General features: G+C 56.2%; 1 protein-coding gene across 50 annotated transcripts in view; it reads left to right on the plus strand.

Moving 5' to 3' along the window:
• Positions 1 to 25750, plus strand: part of CELF4 (CUGBP Elav-like family member 4) — a 296737-nt gene that overhangs the window by 197525 nt on the left and 73462 nt on the right. The gene's annotated exons all lie outside the window — the stretch shown is intronic.

The following is a 25750-nucleotide window of genomic DNA, read 5'->3' on the forward strand; positions in this document are numbered from 1 at the left end:
CCTCCGTCACCTGCTGCCTCGTGGCCTTGTGCATCTCTGCCTGCATGATTCATGCCCATATGTGCTTGTGGAGCGAATGGGTACATCTTTCTATTGCCTTTTGGATAAAAAAAGGAATTCCTCCTGAGGCCCACTGTAACCCCTCCTGCTCGACTGTGAGCCCCGCATCCTCTACCCGTTGCCTCCTTCCTCCGTAAACCCACCCTGGAAAGGACCCAGCCCCCTCTGTAGCCGCATCTGCATGCTGACAGGCCACCCGGGGCCTCTGTGCCCAGGATCTGGAGGCATCCTAGTTTCTCCACCACCCCTGTCCTGCTCCTGTTAGACCCATCGGGGGAGGGGTGTGTGGGGCGGTGCGGCCAGCACTGTCGGGGGGCAGGGGCTGGGGTTGGGGGTTCATCCGACTGCAGCTTCTCCCCGCCCAGCCCCGCTCCTCTCAGGGACAGTGGCTCTCAGGGCTGTACCACCCGAGAGCCACCCTGGGTGACTGCCCTCCGGCTTCCTGGAGCGGAGGGTGGGCCTGTGCCTCACATTAGTATGTGGGATAATAAAGCGTCCTTGAAGAAGAGAAGGAAAGGAAGGAGGGGTGAGAAAAAAATGAAGAAGAGGGAGCTGGGGACCGGTCCTGGGGTCCTGGATCGTTTTGGATGCTGAGAGAATCCATAGAGGAATTCTACCCCAGACTTTCAAAGGCCCGGGTCCCGTCTCTTGAGCTGCAGATCCAGGCAGAGGGAAAGGGGGAAGGAGATAGCCTTCGTGATGGGGGGCATGGGGGCTATAGAGTGAAATGGGCCTGTTGCACAGGCCCCGGTTGTGCGTGTGGACAGGGCTCCGCATCTGTGGGGAGCAAGTTGGGAGGACACACCCTAGTGGGAGGAATGACGACTCTGGACGATTTGGGGGTCCCACGTGTGTGTGTGTGTGTGTGTGTGATCTGACTTTCACATTGCCCAGGTGAAGGACATGTGACCCAGAGGAAGAAACTGAGGCTGAGAGGGGTTAAATGGCAGCTGATTTCTGTGCTCTTTCTGCAAAGGTGTTCAAAGGAGAGAAAAGGGGATCAAGAAAGAACAACCCAAGCAAAAGGTAGAGGTAGATGGAGGCAGAGCAGGGAACTGGGGGTCCAGGGCGCTGGGCAACGGGCAGGGATGGACAGGCCTGGAGGCCAGGCTGGGAGAGAAGCACCCAAGCTGACCTCAGGCACCCCCTCCACACCCATGCCAGGCCCGCAACCTCTCTCCTGGGCACCCCTCAGCCACCTGACTGGCCCTTATTTGAGCAGGGAGAGTTAGAATCAGCCGGAAGGACAAATGGAGCCCTCAGGGAGGGTGGACTGGGCCCTAATCTGAGGCTCTGGGACCAACGCTTGCCCTGGCAGGCCAGGCAGCAACAGGCGAGCCCAGGAGGGTCAGACTCTGCTCTCTACCCTTCTCCTCCTCCAGGAAGCCCTCCCACCTGCTCCCAGGACCCACTGGCTTCTCCACCACCAACCACCACCCCACCCTGGAGTCAGACCCTGTGCACCCTCGCACCCCAAATCCTCATACTTCCTGTTGAGCCTCCTCTCCCAGTGGGGCCAGGAAGGCCTGGCAGGTGTGGGGCAGGTGTGGGCAGGTGTAGGGCTGGCTCTGATGCCCCCAGAATGGTGCTCAGGTGGGAATGAGGCAGGGGCAGGGCCGGGAGGAGCCTCCAGCAGTGCGTGTGCAGCTGCTCAGTCCTCTGTGGGTGAGGAGAACCTGCCCTGGCAGAGCGGGCAGAGCGATCGTCTGCGGGACACTTTCCAGGATAAAAGCAAATACTCAGGCACAGAGAGGCTGGTGCAGGGCAGGGGAGGCTCCCCAGGACTCCTTATTAGGAATGAAAAATCGGCATCATGGTCCCCTGATTGATGAGCCCCAGCAGTGTGTCAGCATCTCCCACGTGAGGCCACACATAAAGCTTCCCTGCGTGGCCGCTGTCACCAACCCACTTGGCCGGGGAGGTGGAGACTCCTGGTGCACCCCTAGTGCTCTGGGCTCCCACTTCTCTTCCCAGCGATGCCTCAGAGCCTGCAGGCTTCTCTGCAGGCCTCACCATGGGGCATCCCAGCGAGTCCACTGAGGTCTCCTCCAAAGGCTCTTGCTGCGGCCGGGAACTGCTTCCTCAGGCAGTAACCACTCCATCAGTAGGTCCTAGAGGCCCAGCTCCAGGTCACCTCTCCCCACCAGCCCCCAGAGCGCTCCCATCCCCCTTCACCCTCCTCCCTCCTTCCCTCCATCCTCCACAGCTCAGGTCAGGCGCCCCCCTCCTTCACACGCATCAAGGCTCCCCATCAAGACTCCCCAGGGCTGCTGGAATAAGGACTCACTGAGGTGGCATCCAGGGGCCCTGCTGATTCCCCAGCCCAGGCTTCCTGAAGCCCCTCAGCCCTGCCTCCCTCCGCCCCACCCCACCTCTCGCTGACCCCAGAGCCTTGGCACAAGCAGCTCCTGTGGCCCCAAGAGTTTTTCCCACCTTCCGCTGTCCCCCATCTCCCTGTGCTCACCCTCAGTGTCACCATGGAGACAGATGCCTTCTCCAACTGCCCTAGCTAAACTGGACCCCCAACACTTTCCTCTGTCCTGCCCAGCAGCCCTTTTACAATCCATCATCATTCGTACACAGTTCTCTTGCATTCCGCCTCCTGCCCTGGGCTGAATGGTCACACAGCAGGTACCCATGGCACGGCGGCCACATAAAGCAAGTCAATTCCAGGAGGCCAGTTAGGAAACTGACAGCTCTGTCACACCTGCGACCCAATCTGAGTTCATCTCCCGCCTCCTCCCTAGGGCCCAGAGCCCTGTCTTCCCTGGGCCTCCCCATGGAGGCGCCTTCCTTCTGACGTACCGTGCTTTGAGCTTGTCTCCTCCCTCGGGGTGTGCATTCAAAAGAGGACTTGTGGAGAAGGAGACTTGTGTGACTCATTCAGTAGGTGATGCTCAGATGGCGTGATGTCAGGTGCCGGGCAGGCCAGGTGGAGAAGGTGGGCGCTGTTCTGCACAGGAGGGGAACCCCTCCTTCCCCTCCCACACAGAGGAGGTGACTGTGGGACGTCCCTGCCCCACGCCCCAGGGATGGCGTCCACAGTGGGCCAGGAGGACAGGCACGGCATGCCTCTCCTCAGGAAGGCACCATTTGGAGTAATCAGTTTTTTAATTACTAGTAATTAAATGTGTGTAACCTGCCCAGCTGCCACTCCAGGAACTGGGACAGAACTCCTGGGGGGGCAGTGGGTCCGGCACATGCTGGGAGGAGCAGGACCTGTCTTCAGCCCAGGCGCTGAGGAGGGTGGGTGGGTGAGCGGGAATAAGTGCTAACCTCCAGGCGCCAGAGAAGCCCCCGGGGTAGGTGGGGGGGTGGCGCGGCTGGAGAGACCTCAGCCTCAGGGCGGGCTTCCTGCGTGTCTGTCTCAGGGTCCCCAGCCTCCTTGGGGCCTCTTTCCATGTTCCCTTCAGCCCGGAGGAGCAGGATGCCTGCCCGAGCCCTGCCCAAAAGGCAGGTGTTTGCAGGGGGTCCCACCCTGCAGTTTCCTCCCTTCCAGCTTCCCAGGAGCCCAGCCACTCCCCAAGGAGTCCTCCTAGTGCTTCCCCAGGCACCACTCCACAGAGCAAAAAGCCCGTCCTTTCCTCTAACCAAAGCACTTGCTTAATTTAAACAGCTGTGAACATCCTCCGTCTACCCTGTGCGGGCTGCTGCAGCCATCCCTCAGAGGATCCTCACCGCTCCCACCAGGTTCAGATTGAGGCTGGCAGTGGCCAGGCCTTCCAGGCCACACCCTCTCAGGCTCCACTCTTTGCTCTGTCCTCGGCCCCCTGGCATCTCTGCCTCACTCTCCCGCTCACTTTCTCAGTCCCACCTCTCTCTCTCCTTCATCTCTCTCCTGCTCTGCTCCCCGACTTTATCTCCCATTTAGAGTCTTTTGCAGAACAATTAAAATCAGAGAAAGTCAACCAGTTTGCTTTCTTGCTTTCATCCCCCTTTTGGGGGGGGTGGGGGCAGCCCCTGCTGGGATGCAAACCTGGACCAGATCCTTATAGGTGCTCCAACTGCCCGCCGTCCTAGGACTCCAGCCCCGTTGGAGACGAGCTACCCCTGTCTTCCGAGGGGCTCACGCTCCACAGCCCCTCTCCACCTCCTTGCTTCAATCCTCCCCTTCTCACCCCACATCCTACATCCTCCACACCTGGCCTTGTGCAGACTCTGGACAAACAGGAAGAGGGTTCCAGTGGGTGGAGTGGAATCTGGGGCTACAGGCACTGACAGGATCGGGAAGGGCACCTACCCTCTCAGAGCCTTCAAAATGGGGGAAGGACCCCTGCATGCACCCCTCGGGGAAGAAATCCAGGAGGCTGCAAGGCCACTTGCAGGCTGGGCTGCCAGGGCGAGTCCCCCTCTCCAGCCATGTGCCCCTCATCTGTCACACGGGAACAGTGACAGCTCCTGTCTTCAGGTTCACGAGTGGCTGTGCGCCTCTGTAAACCCTTTGCAAAAGTGTGACGCGGGGTCAGCGCGTGGAGAGCAAACACATCAGAAACTACAGAAAGTCGTGGGAATGTACATGGCGATGCGGCCCTTGTTAGCTCCAAGGGCAAGAATTTTCATGCCTCACTCCAGAGCCTCTCCTTGTCGCAGCAAGGACCAGTTCTTCCAGAGTCTAACTGTAGTTCCTCCTGCTGCGGCCAAGGAATACTGCCATCTTTCCGTACCTGCCTGGAAAGCAGACGGCCCACATTTGGGTCTTAAAAACAGCCCCGGGAGCCACTGTCCTCCACATTACCACTTTTTTCCTCTGCCCCTCAGCACCCCAGGGCTCAGCTACAGCTGAAGTCACTTGTCCTGTGTCCCAGGGGCTGCTTGCAGGGGATCCTCCAACAGTCTGTCCTTGGCACCAGCTTCCTGGGGCCCCATGGGGCTGGCAAGTTGGGGAAATGTGCCCCTTGATGATCGGGCTTTTACCTAGCACTTCCTCTGGGCGCCTGGTCCCGAGCTGGTCACCACCTGCCTTTGCAGGACTCAGCCTCTCTGGGGAGATTCAGGAATGAACTATCTCGAGCAGGCAGTTGCTAAACAGTGTGGGCCCTACAGACAATTCTGAGCAGTGGCTGGTTAGAGAAAGAGCAAAATGGGCGGCAGGGCCAAGGGGTTGATCTGGGGAGATCTAATGAGCTTCCCGGAGAAGGGCCTCTTAGGTAGAAGTCTTTGAAGGATGGGTAGGAGTTGAGGTGGAGGGAGACCATTCTCGGCAAGGGGAACATTCTCAGTGTGGGTAAAGGAGGGAGGGACAAACCACGGTGAGGGGCAGCCTGGCAGGAGTGAAAGGTGAGGGTCTGGGGAGCGGGAGGCTGGATGGGATCTGCTTAACAGACATGCAGCCACCAGCTTGTCACACATATTCCAGGGGAGCCAGAGTTTGCAGGGCATGGAGTGTGGGCTGTGCCCAGGGGATCATGGCAGGAGGAGGATGCCGTGTGCAGGATAGCCACCCTGTGTACCCGCGCAGGTGCAGCCCTGCAGCCAGGCGGTCCCTTCTTGCCCCCTGCCACACACACACACACACACACACACACACACACACACACACACACACCCCACAGGCGCGCGCTCCCCACCCCCATGGGAGGGGGGCAGGCGTGGAGGCTGAACACAAAGCCCAGCCTGGACCAAACCCACAGCGCTGAACCTTAGGCTGCACCTGGGCGCCATCTGGTGGCTGTGTGGAATTCTGCACCCTCTGAGGTTTCAGGCTTTTTGGAGCCTTTGGAACGTCACACAGAGAAGTGACATCCCTGGTCCTCACACACAGAATTATCAATGGCCGTTCATGACACAATGGCCCCACCCAAATGCATACAGGGCCTCACAATAAAACTCCAGCAGATACATATGGACACAGATACAGTCATTCCCATTCACACTTCTTTTTACTCTTGTCACCAAATAAAATTTTTAGGAAGTAAGGACAGAAAGCACTATTCATAGCCCAGCACAAACATAACGACAGCGAATATCTTCTGTGTGTTTCCACTCAGCCTTGGTCTGTTTTCAGCACATTGTTCATTCTCTCCTGTGGTCATACTGCACACGGTTTCAGTCTCTCACATCTAGCTGTGTCCACATGGTTCCAGGACCTCCTCCTTCGATGTGAGCCCTGGGATGCTTCCGCAGGCAGCCCCTAGCTGGCATGCATGCTCACACAGACACACATACACCCTGGGGCCACATGGGAGACAGGACACTTGGTGCCCATCACGTAATCCATCACATGCTACAACCCAAAGGGCTTCCTCTCACTAATAGGAATGGTAAAATGAAACACACTCTCTTGCCTTGGTTTTGATTTAAAAAAAAAAAAAAAAGTTTATTTTTTTAAAACATCTTTATTGGCGTATAATTGCTTTACAATGGTGTGTTGGTTTCTGCTGTATAACAAAGTGAATCAACTATACATATACATATACATATATCCCCATATCCCCTCCTCCTTGCGTCTCCCTCCCACCCTCCCTATCCCACCCCTCTAGGTGGTCGCAAAGCACCGAGCTGATCTCCCTGTGCTACGTGGCTGCTTCCCACTGGCTATCTATTTTATATTTGGTAGTGTATGTATGTCCATGCCACTCTCTCACTTCGTCCCAGCTTACCCTTCCCATTCCCACTGTCCTCAAGTCCATTCTCTACGTCAGCATCTTTATTCCTGTCCTGCCCCTGAGTTCTTCAGAACCATATATATATATATATATATTTTTTTTTTTAGATTCCATATATGTGTGTTAGCATACGGCATTTGTTTCTCTCTTTCTGACTTACTTCACTCTGTATGACTGACTCTAGGTCCATCCACCTCACTATAAATAACTCAATTTTGTTTCTTTTTATGGCTGAGTAATATTCCATTGTATATATGTGCCACATCTTCTTTATCCATTCATCTGTCGATGGACACTTAGGTTGCTTCCATGTCCTGCCTATTGTAAATAATGCTTCTTGCGTTGGTTTTGTCCCATGAGACTCACCATGCATCTTTACATACACTAGCTCAAACACTAGTTATTACTTTCCCCCCATTATTTCCCAGATGAAAACACTGAGATTCAGAGAGATTAACTCGCCCACGGTTGCAAGATCATGAGCTGGCAGCAGGGACCCCAGCCTCCCTTCCCTGGACTCTGGCCTGTGCTCCCTGGGGAGGGCGGAGGCCGAGGGACGTTTCCAGTGCAAGCAGGGTGGGCAGAGTGCAGCTGCAGAGCGCAGGGGGTGTGGAGGCCAGCTCCTCACTCCTACTCTGTGCTCCCTTCTGGAGGCCTCCCCACCCTGTGAGGCAGGGACCCTTCCCCACCAAGGCTGCCACAACAGAAAATAGAAGTGGCAACAGTTATTCTGCGAGAGGTGAAGACTGCCCCTGGAATGAGCAGGGCCCAACCCTTGCACTCTCCAAGCTGAAGCTACTCAGAGAAGGTTGCTGTCCCCGAGGGCCCCCAGGGACTGCTGGCAGGGAGCAGGAGGACTCGGGAGGAGGTAGAGAGTCTGCCACACTACTATTTTCCCCCGGTCTGAATTCCTGTATGGATGTAAAATGGCCACAACCCTCTCAGAACAGGATAACCAGGGATGGCTCTAGGCGGCTGGGTAGACAGGGATGAAGGAGGAAAGAAGCTGGAGGTGGCACCTAGGATGAGCTGCAATGCTCCTCCATCCTCAGAGACTGGGACACACACACACACACACACACACACACACACACACACACACACACCAAGCCCCACAGACAATGCAGCCTGCAGATACCCATTTATGGGTAGACCACAAATAAGAAAAGTGTGTGAATCCTAGCAGGGAGACCCAAATCAGTCAGAGAGGGGTGGGATTAATCAAGGCAGACTTCCTGGAGGAGGAGGATCTTGAGCCTAGTGGCCCCAGGAATCCATTAGAGAGCTAAGTACCTGCTATGAAGCAAGCATCGTTAGCAGCTTGGTGTGGATATCTTATTTAATATTCATAGCAATCTTTACGTGTAGAAATTATCATTTCCCTTTTTATGGATGAGGAAACTGAGGCTCAGCAGAGTCAAGTAAGATATTTAAGGTCACACAGCCAGTAAGTGACAGAGCCGCTATGGAAACCTTAGCCTCTCTGGCTCCTGGGAGCAACTTTCTTTCCTCATCATATAATCGTAGTGTCAGAAGGAACCGAAGTGGCGGTTGGGCCCAACTGAACATGTGTGCAGACGCAGCCCAGGATCCGCTGGAGTCCTCTCATGGGACAGGTAGCAGTCCCCCAGCTGCAAAGTGGCCCAGCCCCTTGTTGGAGTTGGAGATGCTCCAGCCACAACCTGACACCCTCCACCCACCACTTTCCAGCCCTTTGGAGACAGTGTGATGCCCCCACCCCTGCCCCTACCACCCTCATGTAAGGTGCTTCCAGACAACTGGGTCCAAATGGATGTTCTTGTCCCCTGTCTGAGCACCCCACAAATTTCCACCTGAATGTCTGCATCCCATAGCACAGATTTCCCTTCCTGTCGACAGTAGTTAGAACCTTGAGCCGGTGCCGTGAGGGGATGCTACCCCTTCTGCTCCTCTGGGACCACCAGGACTACTGATTTCCCAGGGACAGCCCAGCTTGCAGAACGCACAGCCACACAACAGAGCTGGCCATTCACACGCGGATGGATCAGTTTCCTGCATGTTACAGTCAGATCTGCTGACACCTAGCTTCCTAGCCCACCACATCCCACTGAGACCCCGCCCCAGGGCGTCCCAAAGGCTGATGCTGTTCCCTAGCCACCAAGGTGGTTCTCACCATCATCTCTACTTTCCTCAAGAAGAGAAATGAGGCATTTCTTGTATGAAGGCAAGAGATGCAAAGGAGTAGAAGCTTCCAGTTGCTCAGGCTTCAGCTTGACATCCATGAAAGTGCGTCTAGTTGAGACAGCAGACTCACGGGTAGAGTGAGGGTGCCATCATGGGAGGCATCCAAGCCGGGGCTGCATGAGCACTGGAGGGTGCCGTGAGATTGCTGTCAGTGTCTCGTGGCTTGTGGAATTAGACACCCGTCATCTTCTGAGTCTATGATTCACTGTCACCGTCATCTCCATCAGCAGGGGCACTTTCTTCAAGAACCAGACATGTTTAGCACGACCGTCTGAGAAAACTCACCAGACCCCCACCCAGGGATCTCAGACCAGTAGGCCATGGTGTAGACGGTGGAGAGGGCACTGAGGCCCACCCTCAGGCCTGTGGGGCTGGTGGACAGGAAAGGGCACTCAGCTCAAGAACACTTGTTGAATGGATGAGCAGGTGAATGAATGAACGGGCAGCCACAAGACCACATCCCTGCTGAACCCTTTCAGCTCTGAGGCAGGCCCCCACGTCAGAGAGAACCAGTAGGCTCCCCTGGGACTCCCCCACCCTATGGTGCACAGCCCAAAGCCTCGTGAGAAATGCTACAATGCTGCATCCAGGACCCAGTATCTTTGTCACCCTCTTAAGGGACCCCCAGCTCAGTCAGAGCTGAGCCCAGCCTAGCTGGCAGAGGCATAAGCCCCAAAACTCAGAGAGCCGTAAACCAACTTCGCCCTCCAAACAGATGCGGCATTTCTGAGGTCAGAAAGGATGCCCCAGCCTGAGAGTTGACTGGATTTCGCGATCCAGGGCTTTGTAGAAAAATGTGTGCTGACACCCACCTTGCAAGCCCAGATGTCAGCATGAGGGTTAATGTGAGATGCCTTGTACGGGGAAAACAACGGGACCCACAGAATCCCAAGTCACTGGGAATCCCGAGGCTGGGACAGCTGCACCTTGGGAAGCTCAGCGCAGACCTCCCCATAGCCTTCCCTCCCCGCTCCCTCCTGCCAAGTGTAACCGGCCAGAGCATCACCACGTGCCCACACAAAATACATCGAGGAAGAAAACTTCCAAGCCTGTGACTCGACTCACGGGCACTTTTGTGTCCGCATGTCCAGGTGCAAGGACCCTCACAGCCAAGCTCAGGTGAGCTCCCTCCCAAAGCCCCGCAGAAGTCCCCGCGTTCCAATAAAGGGATCCATTTGGGGGACAAACGCCCCCCTCCTCCACACAGAGGGAGTGGCTTGGCTGCAGGGTAAAATTTATCATCATTCTCCTAATATCTCCAAGCTCGACAGTGGCAGCAGCTAAAGAAAATACCAAGGCTTAACTTGGGGCACACGGGACAGCGAGGCAGAGATAGGAAATATGATTTATGATGGAAATCAATGCAATCATAATACTCTGTGCTTGTGAAATTGGGCTGTGCCTCCCGTGCCCAGAGGCCCACTTCAGTCCTGCCTCTCAGAAGGTGTTGGGGACCCTGGGGACTGGACCAAGGCGGGTGGAGGGGCCCAAATGATTGGGACGCTGTCCAGCTCCTTCCCCTGCCTTCTGTGGGGGGGGAGTAGGGGTGCAGGGCATTGTCTAAAGAGGAAGATGGAAGGAAGCAAATTAACCTATATCAAAGCCGGGTTTGGGGCACACACTTTTGCCCATAGGACTTGTTCTGCTCACAACATATCCTGTGAAGGTAGAGGATTCTATCCTGCATTTTCAAGTCCACGAAACTGGAGCACAGAGAGGTGAAGTGTCTAAGTTAAGGTCACACAGCTAGTCATGGCAAAGCCAGTTGTGCTGTTCCCGTAACATCACACAAACAGAAAGGCTGTAGGGGGCTGCCCATGCCATGTGGTGTGAGGGGCCCCAAGAAGGCTCCACCTCACCCAAAACGTCCCCTGCCTGTCCCAGCATTCAGAATTCCACCATTAGCAATATCCCTTTGAATTAAGCCATATCCTATTCATATTTATAAAATGCAGTGGTGGTGGTGGTGGTGACGGTGACAATAATAGAGGTGGTGACACTGGTGATGGTGACAGTTGTGACAGCGGTGATGGTGACAGTGATGGTTTTCAGACATGTTTGTCACTAACAAGGGCAGGGGGTCAGGGTAAAATACAGTCAGGTGTTGCAGGGGATAAACATTTCTACTTTACAACTTTTCTAGAAGAACCGAACCAAGAATTCTGCACTGTGGCCTGGGAGACCCAGAAATGTGTGGAGCAATCTTTCTTCCTGGCAGATCTGGACACGAGCATTCTTCTGTCACTGAGTGAAAAACCCCTTCACTTTGTGACAAGCCATTTGTGCTAAAGATGTGACGGCGAGGGGCGGGGCGGGGGGGGGCAGTGATGGAAAAACGACGTCCAAGGATCCCACACCTGAGTTCCAGCCATCTTGAGGAGTTGGCCTGGGGAGTAGCAGTAACTGAGGTACTGTCCTGAAGGAGGCACTTTGTCCCTAGGTCCTCGGAGAACGAGGCAGGGTTTAAATCACATGGAGGGATGAAGGAATGAGTGAAGGAATGAAGGAATGCTGTCGGGAGCAGCTTCTTTCTGGCTGCACTTGTTGAATTCAGAGGCAGGGAATGAAACTGGACCCTGATGAAGAGCAGCCTCAGGGGAGCCAGGTCTCTGGGGGAACAGGCTGCTGGAGAGGGGCTTTGTAGGGCACAGAGAGTCCAGCCCCAGGGAAGCTCTGAGGCCAGGACATCTTAGGAAGGAGGCTTTCTTAAATCAGGCTCTAGTGGTAGAGTGAATCCTGAAGAGGGAGCGTGGGATTCAAGATGTGGGATGGTGGGTGTCCCCATCTCTCTACCACGTCCTTCTCTCTGGACACTGGGGCCCAGGCCAGCTCTGCATGCACCGTCAGCTCCCCGTCCACCAGACCAGGGGCCACTGCATTCCCCTTCCTAATCAGCACTCTGAGCCCCTGAGACCGAGACGATGCTGCCGGGTGAGTGCAAAGGGATGCAGGGAGAAGGAAGATATCCGACGGGCGGACAGACACCGCCAGGCCAGAGAGCCAGGGGGAGCAGTGATGCAGCCAGGGCCAGGGAGACACAATAAGATGGAGAGAAATGAAGCAGGACTCCGCCCGAAGCCTGGGGTTGCGGGGCCGGTCCAGAGGGTCAGCCGTGGGGGTCAAAGGGTGACAGCTCTGGCATTTCGAAGGGCACCCGGGGGCCAGCGCCTGCCTTGATGAGCCCTCGGGAGCTCGATAGACTTTCCAAACCTAATTAGTGTTTAATGGTCTGGAGAGACGCCGCATCCGCCGTCACCAGCCACACCACGCCGTCCGGCTTCAGATTCTTAATTAACCTTTAAGGAGATGATCCACTGTGGCCATCTCGAGAGGCCACGTCCATCCCTGTTCGCGCGCGCCAGGGCCCACGGCTCTCTGGGCAGAGCGAAGTGCCCCACGCGCGAGTCTGAGGGTGACTCCAGCCCCCCGATTTGAATCAGGTTTTCGAAACTGCTCGGGAGCACTCATCCCACAGAGGCTACCAACTCGGAACCACCGCAAGTCTAGGGGAGGTAGCGCTGTGCACACTTAGGGTAAAGGAAAGAAGAGCCGCAGATATCTGCCGCGGCCGATAGGGGGCGTGCAACCTGGCAGGGAGCCTCCCCGCCCCCCCCACCCCAGTGAGGCATGTGACGTCGAGGCAGCCCCGAGGGGTGGGGGGCCGTCGGACTAACAGGGACCTGTCCCCTTGTGAGGAGGTGGGCTTTAGCCTCTGGGCAGGGAGAGTCCCTGAGGTGTCCCCAGCGGCTCATGGTTCAGAATCATCCTGCTTCCTGCAAGGAATGTGGGACAAGGCAAAAGAGGGGACAATCCAGTTAGAGGTCCTCCAGTTAGAGGACAATCCAGTTAGAGGCGGTGCCTGGAATAGGGCTGGATTCCAACCTGCGGGTGCAGAAGGTATTGGAGGGTGTGAGCCTAGCCCCTGGGCGGCGGCAGTGATGTTCCTAAAGCCAGACAACCCAGGGAGGGAGCCAGGCTTTGGGCTGGAGGTCACGCGTACCTGTGGGACAGCCAAGGGCCAAAGACCGAGAGAATCCTGAATGCAAAGCGAAAGAGGGTGGGGATGGCGAGGGGGATTTGGGGATCGCCTCCACGGGGCTCAAGTTGAAGAGAAGGGGATGTGCAAAGTCTGTGAGGGGAGAGCAGGGGAGGGGTAAGGGCCCAGCGGCACCTGGGAGAACCCCGCCACCTCCCCAGCAAGCAGAGGAGGGCACAGTGCAGGCAAGGAGGGGACAGCAGCGTGGAGAGCGAAACTGTGCACTCCAGCACCCCACACACACACATCTCACCGCCCACACGGCACGCACACACACACACACACACACACTGACAACCACACACACACACAGCACAGGCACCACACCCTCCCAGTCACCCGCTCCCTCCGCACCCCTGCCTCACACACACACTCACGTGTCCGCCCCCGCCAAGCCCTTCAGCCCCCATGCACACACGATCACACTCACGCCTAAGCCTGACACACTCGTGGGCAGTGCCCGTGACCCAGAGACCCTGGCGTGTTCCAGGAGGAGGGCCATGATCGATGCTTATTAATGAAGCTGCCCCGGAGATGGCTAATTGATGGCGGTGCGCGGCTGTTGTCTGGAATTTAACCTGATTCATCATTTAGCCTGTTGGAGGCTGGAGAGCTGTGTTAATTAATGCCAGGAAAACAGACTTGGATGAGCTGGCGGTGCAGCCTCATATTAGAAAACCGAGAGCAAGGGGCAGAGGGAGGCGGTGGGGGGAGGGGGGAGAGAGAGAAGGAATGATTAAATCTAAAGCCCAGAGACAAATTCCAAAAAGCCAATGTCGGTGCTGTTTCTAGGATGACTCAGACTTGCGCTTGGCTGGCGTCGTCAGGCTATGGTGTGGGATTGAGAGCAATTTCCTCTAGATTTGTCATTTATGTGGTGTGGGCTTTGTTTTTTCCTTTATCTTGTGTGGGGACTGTCCCTCCGGGCCTGAGACTGAGCCCTAAGAGACAGGCAGGAGGGGCCCCGGGTTGGGGGAGGGCAGTGGGAAAGGCCCCCTTCTGCTCATGGAGGGCGCTGAGCCTGGCAACAGGGTCCAGGGTCCAGGGCAGCCTGGTGGGGCAGGTGGTGGAGGAGGGCTCAGCGCATCTGACTCAGGGGCAGGCTGAAGGGAGATGGGGAGAAGCAGAAGGGAAGGTGGACTGTGGGACACATAGACGAGGGTCTCCATCCAGCCCCCCGGGGCCAGGGTGCCCACTCCCCATCTCGGCTTCTTAGGAGGGTCAGAGTCTAAATGAAGAAGGCAGAGGTTCCACTGTGGCCTGGGAAAGGTCACACCCAGCTGGAGAGCACCACGGCCACCCCCAGGTGCAGAGCCCCACAGCCACGGGCCCTAGGGAGGCGTGAGCTCTCATGGTGGGATGGAAGAAACAGGTTCTCAGGTCCATGTAGCTGAGGGCAGCCTTGGAAGGTGGGCTTGCCTTGCCCTGTGGAGCTCTGGTACCGGAGCTGATGAGAGGAAAGGGGAGGGGTTTTCGGGCTGGAAACACATCCTCTCTCGTCACTAGAGCTGGCCAGAGTGGAACTGGGACACCCGTGCAGGAGGAGCTCCCACTGTGGTGTGGGAGCAGGTACGGAAGAGCCGGCGCCCGAGACGAGGAAGGTGGTGGGTGGCTAGGCCCTGCCAAGTGCAGGGCTGTGGGGCTGGGCGTTTGGGGGATCGGTTCTGCTGCTGTGCTGAGAGCAGAAGGCACCCGGCGTGGCTGGGGTCCAGGAAGGGTGGGCTTGAATGCCTTTCGGCCAGGCCCTTCTGCAGACTGGATGGTGCGCTCTCCCCAGGGAAGGTTTGCTGTGCCATCCTCGTGCCAGGGAACAGGGCACAGCGAGGGCAGAGCCGGGGCAGGTGGAGGAGAGGCTTTGGGGGAACGAGGAGCAGGGAGAGAGGAAGGGAGGGGAAAGGCCGGAGAGCATAGCTGCCGTTTGTTTCTTGAGCACTTACTAGGCGCCAGGCACTGTGCTAAGAGCATTACCCGAGCTATCACTCCCGCGGGGCTCTCCACACCCCCTCTGGGATGTGATCCTAAGAGGTCAAGTAACTGCCCCACCTCACATGCACAAGGAGGTGGCAGAGCTAGGACTGAAATCCAGGCCTCCCAACTAAATCGGGACTCGTTTCATCCAGAATTATCTATCCACTGCTGTTTTTAAAAAAATCACACACCCCCACCCTGAAGAGGGTGAGCGACCCAGCCTGGCCGTGCAGGCTAATGAGCTTCGTTTCCACGGCAGCAGATCTTAATTAGGACCACAAGGGTCCGCCCACCCTTGCCAGGACAGCTCTGGCACGTTGGTGGGAGCGGATGAGAAGGACATGGGGCTTGGAGACAAAGAGACAGGCTGCCCTTGGCCGCGTGGATCTGGGAAGCCCTGACTGCCAGGTAGGGGCTGAGCCCAGCGGCACTATTCCATCTCCAGGATTCCACCTCCTTACCTGCCACAGCCCAGAGAAGCTTCCACCCACGCAGATGGGGCCCAATCCCAGCCCCATGGCAATGGGGGGGGACGAGGAAAACTAAAAGGCTGACTGGGGATCCCCTCCCTTCTGGAAACAAGCAGAAGAGACCTTTGACTGGCCCAGGGAAGGGGCACCTCCTTTGTTTGTACCCAGTGGGTGAGGGGAAAGCATTCTGTAAACTTAGATGCCAGAGAGCAGAGAGGGTGGAGGTTGGGAGAGGGATGGGAGCGAGAGAGGAGACAGAGAGAAGGGGAGGGGGCCACCCCAGGCAGTCCCACCAATAGGCTCCGTCAGCGCCGCCGCCCGTTGGCTGGACACTGCAGAGCAGAGCATCCTGTTGCATAGCAACTGCCTGGGGCCTTGTTTGTGGGGCTGGACCACGGACGATGTACGGGCTGCAGAGGCCCCCGTGCCCTGCTCCCCTCCCCGCACCGTGGGCGTCTAGCTCCCCACCCCACCTGCCTACAGGCTGGGAGGGGACCAGATGCCAAGATAGTACTGGCCATTCCTGATCTAAATGTTCACCCCCGACCAGGCTCCACTGCCCCAAGCCCTCTTGCTCTTTCTGAATGTGGCCCTAGTGGAATGCTGTTCCTGCCAAAAACTGACAGGGGACACCACTGCCCACTGCACAGGCTCAGACCCTCCAGGGGCCACATCAGGCCCCCTGCCTCCACCCGACCTGCCTGCACATCACACTCTGAGACTTTCCTCACACTCTGTGACACCCTGCTGGCTCTTCCCTCAACTCACCTACGTCGTCCGCGGTTCTGCCTGCCAGCCAACCCCCTCTACATCCTCCCCACCCCGTGAGTCAGCTCACCGGGCTCCTCTGGTGTCAGAAAGGATGGAAGGACATAGCCAAGTCGTGTGGTCAGTGCAAGGTCTGGAGTTGCGAAGGACTCGATAACTGTCACCTGTCACGGTCACTCATGCCTCCCTGTCCTCCATCCAGGCACGCGGCAGAGGCCATGCAGGTCCACCCACTCTCCTGTCTTGATGGTCATTAAGACAGTCAGGCCTCTGTGCTGCTTCTCAGCCGCCTTCCTTCATCCCCTTGAGGACCACTTTTGACAGCAGCTGACTGAAGGAATCTAGAGGCCATGACTGGCAGAGTGACGGGTGTGACTGGGCCTCGCTGGAGGGGGGCACAAGGGCTTGGGACTCTGCCCTTCAGACCAATGAGAGGAGGTGAGGATGAAGGTGAAGAAGGGGAAGGATGAGGGTGAGATGCCTCTGTGGGTGATCCAGAGGTGACCTCAAGTGTTTTACCAAGGGACCAACAGAGGGCCTTGGCTGGGAGGCACCCCCCTTCCACCACTTCAGGGGCAGCTCCGAGCTGGACCATCTAAATGAGGAGAGGGGTGAAGAGCTGACAGGGCCTACATGCCTGACCCAACAAGCATCAGATGGCCTCCTGGATGCGGGGAATGGGAGCAGAACCAGATTTATTAAAAATCTTATCTGGAGGGTTTGCATTTCAATGGGCTGTGGATTTGCATATTTTAACAATAACCTCCAGGTTCTTCTGTCTGGTCCGCGCTCACTGGCTGTCTCTAAACCATGATCACTGGTTCAGTAAACCCTTCCTAATCCGGAGGTACAACATCACCACTTTGCTGGAGGAGGGAGGGTTAAAGGGCCTTTCTCTCTGGACCAGAAATAGGGCTGTTCAGCAGGTCTCCACTTCTGGCCTCTGGACACTCCTGCCACCAGACTGTGGCTGAGGCAGGAGAGAACGATGCCAGTGACAGGCACAATAGAGGATTCAGTCGTTCATTTGGTCAGTGAGCATTTATTGAACACCTACGGTGTACCGGGTGCCACGCCCGACTCTGGGTGCGCAGTGGGTACAGAACAGGTGTGGACCTTCCCTCGTACAGAGGAGACAAATATTAAACAAATAAATCCACAACTTGAGAACCATAATGGCTTATCACTGTCCCAAATTGTGGCAAGGCAATGAAGGAAAGAACAGGGAGCTTGAAGAGACCCCTAATTTATTGCAAGGCCAGGGGGATGCTGAGACCTGAGGGAAGCATGGGTGGTGGCTGAGCCGAGAAGGGAGCAAGTGCACTGCACCCACAGCAGGCTCGGGACCTGCCCTCAGGCCCTGGGAGCCGCACCACCAACTGGCCTGGCCAGGGTCACCTCGGAGTCTGGCCCGTGGTGGGGGAGTGCCTCCAGCAAAGGCACATGTCACTCTGCAGTCATTGCTGGGGTGTCCTTAAGTCAAAACTTCATGATGACAGCAAACGGGATTCCTTGAATCTCTAACCCCACCCTGTGGAGTGAACCTTACACAATTTATTAAGGAGGTAATTAAAACAATATATTTACAACAAGCTACAAATAATGTGTGCTGCTTCTGCCATTCCCCTTCGATCCCTTCTCTCTGGGGGACTGGGAGGCCCCTGCAGCAAGGGTTCATCCTTTCCTTCCAAGGTTACTGAGGGCCCTCTGTGCACAGTCAGGGGAATCCAGCCGGGCCCAGGATTCAGAATCTGCCCTCCTGGGGCTTTGAACAAACAATTTCTCCACTAATTAATTTGTTCATTGTGAATTGTTAAGTGCCATGAAGACAAAATCCTGGTGGAGGACAGGGTTACTGTAGAGCCGCCCACCTGTGGTCCCCATTGCTCTCATTAGTGAGTTCTCTTCTCTATCTGTATCAGATGGTTGCATCCTCACCACCAGCGTTTTACACCAAAGTCTGGAAATTCTCAGTCTATCCTCCCAAACTTGCCCAAAGTTCACCTTTAAAAGATAAATCTTGGGACTTCCCTGGTGGCGCAATGTTTAACGATCCTCCTGCCAATGCAGGGGACACGGGTTCCATTCCTGGTATGGGAAGATCCCACATGCCGCGGAGCCACTAAGCCCGTGCGCCACAACTACTGAGCCCCCGTGCTGCAACTACTGAAGCCCGAGCGCCTAGAGCCCGTGCATCGCAGCAAGAAAAGCCACCGCACCGAGAAGTCCGCGCGCCGCAACGAAGAGTAGCCCCCGCTCTCCGCAACTAGAGAAAGCCTGCGTGCAGCAACGAAGACCCAACGCGGCCAAAAATAAATAAATAAATTTTTTTTTTTTTAAATTTTTTTAGGATAAATCTTTGAGTACCATTCTCTGTTTCAGAAGCTTGTGCACAGTTCCACCTGAAAACACCTGATGGTCAAGGATATGTCTGATGCCTGGAGCTGGTGGATAGAGATAAGCTTGCAGGATGATGGGGACCCAGAAGGGCATCGTGGTCAGGGCAAGTTCATGGGCAGGCTCCCTGTGCTGTCACACAGGGCCCCACACTCAGAAGGGTCCCATGCTTAGTGTTTAGTGCTCTGCAGTTGCCACCTTGAAATTCTTAAAATTTTATCTTTGAACTTGTGTTTCATAAGCGAAGTCTGTGGCATGAAGGAGCCCATGTAGGGGGCCTGGGGCCTCTGCTTATGATCGGTTTTGCCTCCCACCACCTGCCTGATCCATATACATCCTGGTCCCCACGTGAAATCACTCTGCCTTCTAGGCCAGCCAGCAACGGCCTGAGTGGGGTTTAGGGAGGATCGGGTGGGGCCCACTTTCCCTGTGGTACCCCAGGCTGGCAGTGCCGTGGCATGTCTCTCTGGTCAACAGAGGCATTGTCTTAGCAGGGGTGAGCATCTTTCAGCTGACTAATGCATCCCTGGCACAGCATTTACAATACCCTTGAGGATCACCTGCCCACTGTGGGTTAGGTCAGGGGGTACCATGGGCACAAGTGATGTCTGGCTGTACTTCCCATGGCCCACCCTTGGCTGGATTGTACCAGGTCAGTCTGTAGTCAGTGGAAGAGAGAACCCAGCAGTCCTCAGGCCCAGCCTGCCCCCCATGTTGCAGGGCGGGGCTCTGGGTACCTGTGAGGGTCTCCATGCCTGAGGAGACCCTCTCTTTCTTCTTAACCTTCCTGAGTCTGGCTCGCATTTCTCTCCTCTGGCCAGCTCAAGGCACCCTCCAGGCATGAGTCACAAAAACGAATTGTATAATTTTGGTGATTCTGCATAGGCGTTAAATGTTCTGATGTTTGCACTTAAAACTGGCATCACACAAAATAAAGATGAATGGTAGAATCCATGCTAATAATTTAAAATTTATATTTTTCTTTACTTAAAACGACATCAAATAGCAGGTAAAAAAATACCATGACAAGTCAAGCAAGAGAGAGACCATGAAAGAAAGGGAAAGCTTTATATTTCAGTGCTTTAATGATGCTTTTTTCCTTACTTTTTAAACAGGGGGCCCTGCAAATTAGGTCTCTCTTCCCAGAGCAGCAGTGCCACTGAAGATGGGGCACAGATGTCCCAACAGGTCCAGAACACAGGGTCTGCTGCTTCACCATTTCCATGACCGTCATGTGTGCTGGGGTGGGGGGCAGAGAGCATAAAAGCTGAGTTCTGTCGGGGGGATGAGAACAAACAGCAGGACAGATGAAGAGTAGGGGCCAGGCTCTGAGGAATGTGTGGGCGCACAGAGCTAAGAGCTGCTTCCAGCGCAGGCTGCAGGTTTGAACAGAAGAGGGATCAGCATTACCAGATTACTGCATGGTTTTGGGAGATGCGAGCCCTCCTGGTGAGCAGAAAACGAGGTATCACCAGACACCCACACATCCCAAAAGCAGCCAGAAAGGACCCTCGGCTTTGAGGTTTGGACACCCACCCTGGAAGTGCATCTGGGGGCTCAGCTGCTGGCTGGAGAGCACGCTGGCCATCTCCATAGGCCATGCCAGTAACCCTGCCACCCCAACTGTCCTCCCCCTCCCCCTCCCCAGCCCCGTGCAGGGCATTGGTCCAGACCTTCCTGAGGCATTTCTGGGTCACAGACTGGCAAACAACACGGAAGCTGACATTTGCTGGGAGCACCGCACTAGTTTCCTCCCTCATCTCGGTTAATCCCAACACCCAACCTTAATGAGTTATCTCATGATGTCTGTGATGGCACACAAGTACTACTCAAGCGTGAGCATGGGTACATGTGTCACACACACACACACACACACACACACACACACACTCCAGGGGAGCTCAGTCCTGAGCTAGGGTAGGGTCTGGGGGGTCTATGAGTAGGAAATCAGGTCCCTGCTCTTGCTTGAGAAACAAGTGTCTCTCTGTCGCAGTCACGCGCGCGTGCGCGCGCGCGCACACACACACACACACACACACACATACACACTCCAGGGGAGCTCAGTCCTGAGTTAGGGTAGGGTCTCAGGGGTCTATGAGTAGGAAATCAGGTCCCTGCTCTTGCTTGAGAAACAAGTGTCTCTCTGTCGCAGTCACGCGCGCGTGCGCGCGCACACACACACACACACACACACACACACACTAAGAGACAGAGAGAGTGGTATAGGGCCATGTGTGGCTGGGGGGCTGAGAGATAACCAAGGAAGTCTTACTGGAAGGGCAGGAAGTCTTTTGAGCAAGGGGAGGGTTTGGATGGCCTTTGACGAGTGACAGGGAACTTCCCAGGCTCTTTCTGAGACAGCTCTGGGTCAGCTCACTGGGGCCCGGTGTGAAGCAGGGGGCTTAGGGTCCTGAGAAGACAGGTGGAGGGGGACCCAGCTCCAGGAGGAAGGGCCCCAAGTGATCCTGCGGGCAGCAAGGGCTGTCCCCAGTGAAGCAGGGGCGAGCTCCGGACGTCCCCAGGGCTCACCCTGGCACTGGCTTAGGCAGGTGCCAGGCAGTAAGGGAAAGAGGGGGCTCAGCCACCCCCCAAAACCTTCATGCCAGCCGTTAGGAAGGTGATTGCAGCAGAAGGGAAGCCGAGTGAAGACAGTCCCTCTCTGGTCTGGTGGCAGAACCCATGTGGGCACTCAGGGACCAGGGGCCCCCTCCGCAGGCTGGGCCTGCTCTGGTGGGGTTTCATTCCAGCCTCGGGGAGCCCCTCGCAGGGCCGGCGTGAAGAGACACAGACAAGAGAATGGCTCTCACACAGGAACAAGCCCAGGGGCACAGCCCAGTTTGTACCAGGAGGACAAGGAAAGTGGTAACTGGAACCACGAGGGTTAATCGGAGCCAGCTTCCCAGATGCCGAGGGACGGCCCTGCACCCTGGCCCACAGTGGGCAGCAGAGGCCCGCAGACCCCTGTGGGAGGGAGACGGGGCGCCCGGAGCAGAGATGGGAGGGGGTGTTGGGAGGGGGAGACGGAGTCAAGAAAGAGCCAGCTGGCTTGTCCATCAGTCTGTCTGTCTGCCCACTGGCCACAGGCCTCTCCTTATGCGGGAAGCCACGCTGGACGGACAGGTGAAGCCTTTGGACCAGATCAATCATTGTATTTATTCTAATTGTATCGTAATCGTCCCCAAGGAACCCAGTTCAAATGAGCTTGACATTATTAAAATTTTAATGCCCAGTTTTCATAGCTGAATGAATATTTAAAGGGTATGTCCCAGCTTAAGTTATGATGATGAAGAAATTAATGGAATGTCTTGTTTAATGCATGGCTATGTGTTGATGCAAAAAGTGGCAGAGACGGGGAGAAGAAGGGGAGGTGGGGCCAGGGCAGAGGGGCCTGGGAGGGAAGGAGGCCCCGCCACCCACCACTGGCTGCAGCAGGGAGCAGAGAGGACCCCAGACCTAGGCCAGGACCACTCGCTCCCCCTGAGGGGCACCCGGGGCTGGAAGCCTGAACACAGTCGATGACAAAGGAAGTTAGTGATGTCCCCAGAGGGCTGACCCCAGAAGCCTGAGGGTGGCTTCAGGGAGCTGTTCCTGACCCAGGGAAGGCGGCACAGCTCAGGCACCTGTAGGCACAACCGGGGCTGAAGGCCGCCGGGGAACGTGGGGATGCTGATGACCCAGCCCCGAGGCCCAGGCCCAGGCCCTCCCAGAAGGATAATACAGTGGCTGAGAGGGACGGGATGGCTGGACAGAGGAGCAAGGGATGGGTTAGAGCAAAGGCACCAAGAAATGGGCCCCAGCATCCTCGACATTCACCTGCAGGGGATGCCCTGGGGCTCATGTGGCCAAGAGGTCCTGAGGCCACAGGCAAAGTTAGAAGATGGGCAAGGAGATGGCAACTGCCCCTCCCGCCTTCCTACCAGTATCCTGTCTCCCCTTCTTCACCGTTCCTGCCTCACTGCCCATCTCTGCGGCACGGTCTGCCCTCTGCTTCCCAGGATGTAAGCAGGCCCGGGCGAGGCTAGATGGGGCTGGAGTCTGGAACAGGGAAGAGAAACACGGGCCAAAGGAGTGAGATCTCCCTTCAGGCCCGAGGCATCTGTACAGAGCCTGCTCTACCTAAGAAATCTTCCCAGCTGAGCCTGACACTTTATTTCTGCTGAGAATTAAGAAAGCACGGGATTTCTTTGTCTCTCCATCTATCCCGGCACCACCCTGACAGCCCTGCAAAGGCTGTATGGACTCTGACCATCCCTAGATAATAATAGGACATGAAATATGACCCCAGGAGCCACAGGTCTATGGGAACCAGGGCAATTCTGCTCCATTGTGGGTGCCCAGACCGTGGCTGAGGGCAGGTGGGAGGCTAGATGAGCCCCTGGGTCCCCACTGCCAGGAGCCCAGTGATGGAGGAGGTCTGGGAGCACCGTCCAGGGCTGGCCTGGGAGGGCTTGCTGGGGGGTGGGGGGTGGAACTGAGGGGAATCAGGCCTAAGTCCGTAAGCCTGGGGCAGAGCATTCACGAGTGCCCAGGTGTCAAGGACAGCGGGACAGTGGCTGACTGCCTGAGGGTGACATGCCCCAGGGTGGAAGGCTCCATGCACAGGCAGATTGCATTTGCCTTGTTTAATTTACCATGGAAAATGGGTCCCATTACAACAGAAACAGCTCTACCCCAGCCCTTGTCCGTCCATAGGACTCACCCCCTCTGCTCTCCATAGAGATTTGCTGTGGGACTCAGAAACAAGGTGCCAGGGGAGGCGTCCTCCCAGGGTCCCTGCCCTTCCTCCCAGCATTGCCTCTAAGCATTCGGGCTCGGCCTGGGCCTGCTCTGGCCCCAGGGACGGAGCCTCCTCTGAGGCCTCCTCCTTCCCTCGTCTCCACAGCAGCAGAGCCCCGCTGAGCCTGGTTCACACTCTTCTACCCGCCCCTCCTCACGCCCCACTCCTTACCGGGGAGCCTGAATCAGCTCACCACTCACCCCCTTCCCCACACTCTGAACTTTCCTGGACCCTTCCTAAGCCTGTCACGTCTGGTTCCCAGAATCTCCCGAACATGTAGTCTGGTGTTAAGAGTCCTGGGTTCATCTTGATCACCGTTTACCACCTGTGTGACCTCAAGCTAGTTTCTTAGCCTCTCTGAAACTCCATTTCCTTGGTTAAAGATTATCTATTTGCACGCATCCTAGGGGAAGTGATGATAATCCAACAATATAATTTTGTAGCAGCTGTTCGTGTTCCTGTAGGTGTAGCAGTGCGGTGCCCCCTTTGCAACTCAATTCCCAACTTGACTGTACATTCTATACGGAAAAGGGAGAATTCCTGCAGGACTCTTCCCCCTGGAGTACCAGGAAGGCTCAGGCCAGAGGCTGGTGGGGGTATGGGAACAGAGCTCACAGGCCGAAGGAACAGATGTGGCGGGGGGGGGGGGGAAAGTGCCCGGTCGCGAGGAATGGAATGATGCAAGAGGCGGTGGGGGCCAGATTTGGGGGACCAGGCGGAGGGGTTGTATTCGATTTGGTGGCCCAATTGCCCCTTGCCAGATGGACATCTTCCCTTGACCCCCTCCTTTCAGAGCAGCTTTGGGGTCAAATGAGGTGAAACATAGGAAGTCCAACCCACCCCATCGTCATAACTTATCATGGTAGCACCGTGCCTACCCACCCTGGCTGCAGTCTGGATCTGCCACTCCTCCGAGCTTGGCTTTTCATTGGCAAGAGAGAGATAATAATCCGTCCGTGGAGCATTATAATAATTACATAAGCAAGAAAGCCATAGAAATGTACCCAGGAGAACACAATGGCCAGAAAGGAGGGACAGCCTAGGGAAGGGCTGGATGTGGAGTCTCCGAAGACACAGAACGGGAACCCGAGAGTACAGCCCTTCTTCCACAGCCAGAGGCAAGCTCAGCCTCCTGGACCCTTCGCTCTAGGACTGGAAAACAGGTGGTCTATGGGGAAGCCAGGACCCCCGAAATGAAGCTGGGAATTTCCTATGTCCCTCTTCCTTCTCCCTGTTAATTGGAGGTTCCCGTAAACCCACACCTTCCTCCGCGGGCAGAGCGTACATACCAAGTACCTTCATTTCCCTCAACTCCATAAGGGGTGCCGAGTGGGGACCTCCTGGCAAACAATGGCACCCGGACCCCCTCTTAGTGGACCGGCCCCCCCAGAATCCTATCTTACCCTCCGGGCCACCTGTGCTTCCTTTTCCTCTGTTCTGTGCCCTGCCTCCCGCCTCTGTCCTTCCTTGCGTGGCTCTGCCCTTCCCCTGGCCTCATCTTCACCTTGCTGAGTCACGGGCACCCACGCTCCCCCACCCATCGTCTTGACGCAACCAAAGCTCACTTCGAATCCTAGACCAGAAGGAAGCTTGTGACTGGCTAGTCCAGCCTCCATACACAAGGGGAACTGGCAAAGGAAAGTCACCTGGTGCAGGACAAAAGCCCAAAAATAGCCCTGGAGGACCCAGGTTCCCAGGCACATCTTGCCACAAGGGGGCCCCGCCTCAGCTTCTCCATCTACAAAATGGGGGCATTTAGTACCTGCGCTGCCTGCCTCTCAAGGTTTGTTTGTGAGAGAAATGCAAATAGAGTAAGGGATAAGAGAGGTACAGGACAAGCAAAAGCACTGGCAAAGACATAAAATACAATTCCATTTGCGTGATTCCTACCATTTTTATTGTGTGAAATATCCTCAGGGCCTGAGAGCCCACCTTACGCCTCCTCCGGCATCCGGAGGATGGAAAACAGGCTGCGGAGCCCCAGATCCTGGAGTTCAGAGCCCCCTAGTGGCCTGAATGAGGCATTGAAACGGATCCTCCAGAGAGGCCAGCGGCTAAAAGGCTGGGGGCGTCAGGCCGTGCCTGGTGTCGTCCTGGCACCCAGACACCACGTGAGACAAGTAGCTGTGCCCACTCCACATACACCCCGAGGGGACAGCCTGGCCGCAGTCAGGAGCCCCAGCCCTGAGCTCTGCTCCAACAAGGAGCTGAGTGGTCCAGAGCCTCAGGCACCCCTGGGACCCACAGCCAGCATCTGCAGGATACTGCAGGGATGGGGTGCAACTCACTGCCATGCCCCAACCTGGGCAGGAGTTAGTCTTCGGCCAGAGACCAGCTAGTTTCAGCAAAGCGATCTGTCTCTAGGGTGGGCCAGAGAGGGGACACCTCAGATTCTAGTATCACAGCAAGAGGTACTCAAAGCTGGGAGAGGGACCACTGGAGGTCC

This window comes from Phocoena phocoena, chromosome 13, assembly GCF_963924675.1.
Source record: "Phocoena phocoena chromosome 13, mPhoPho1.1, whole genome shotgun sequence".
Lineage (NCBI taxonomy): Eukaryota > Metazoa > Chordata > Mammalia > Artiodactyla > Phocoenidae > Phocoena > Phocoena phocoena.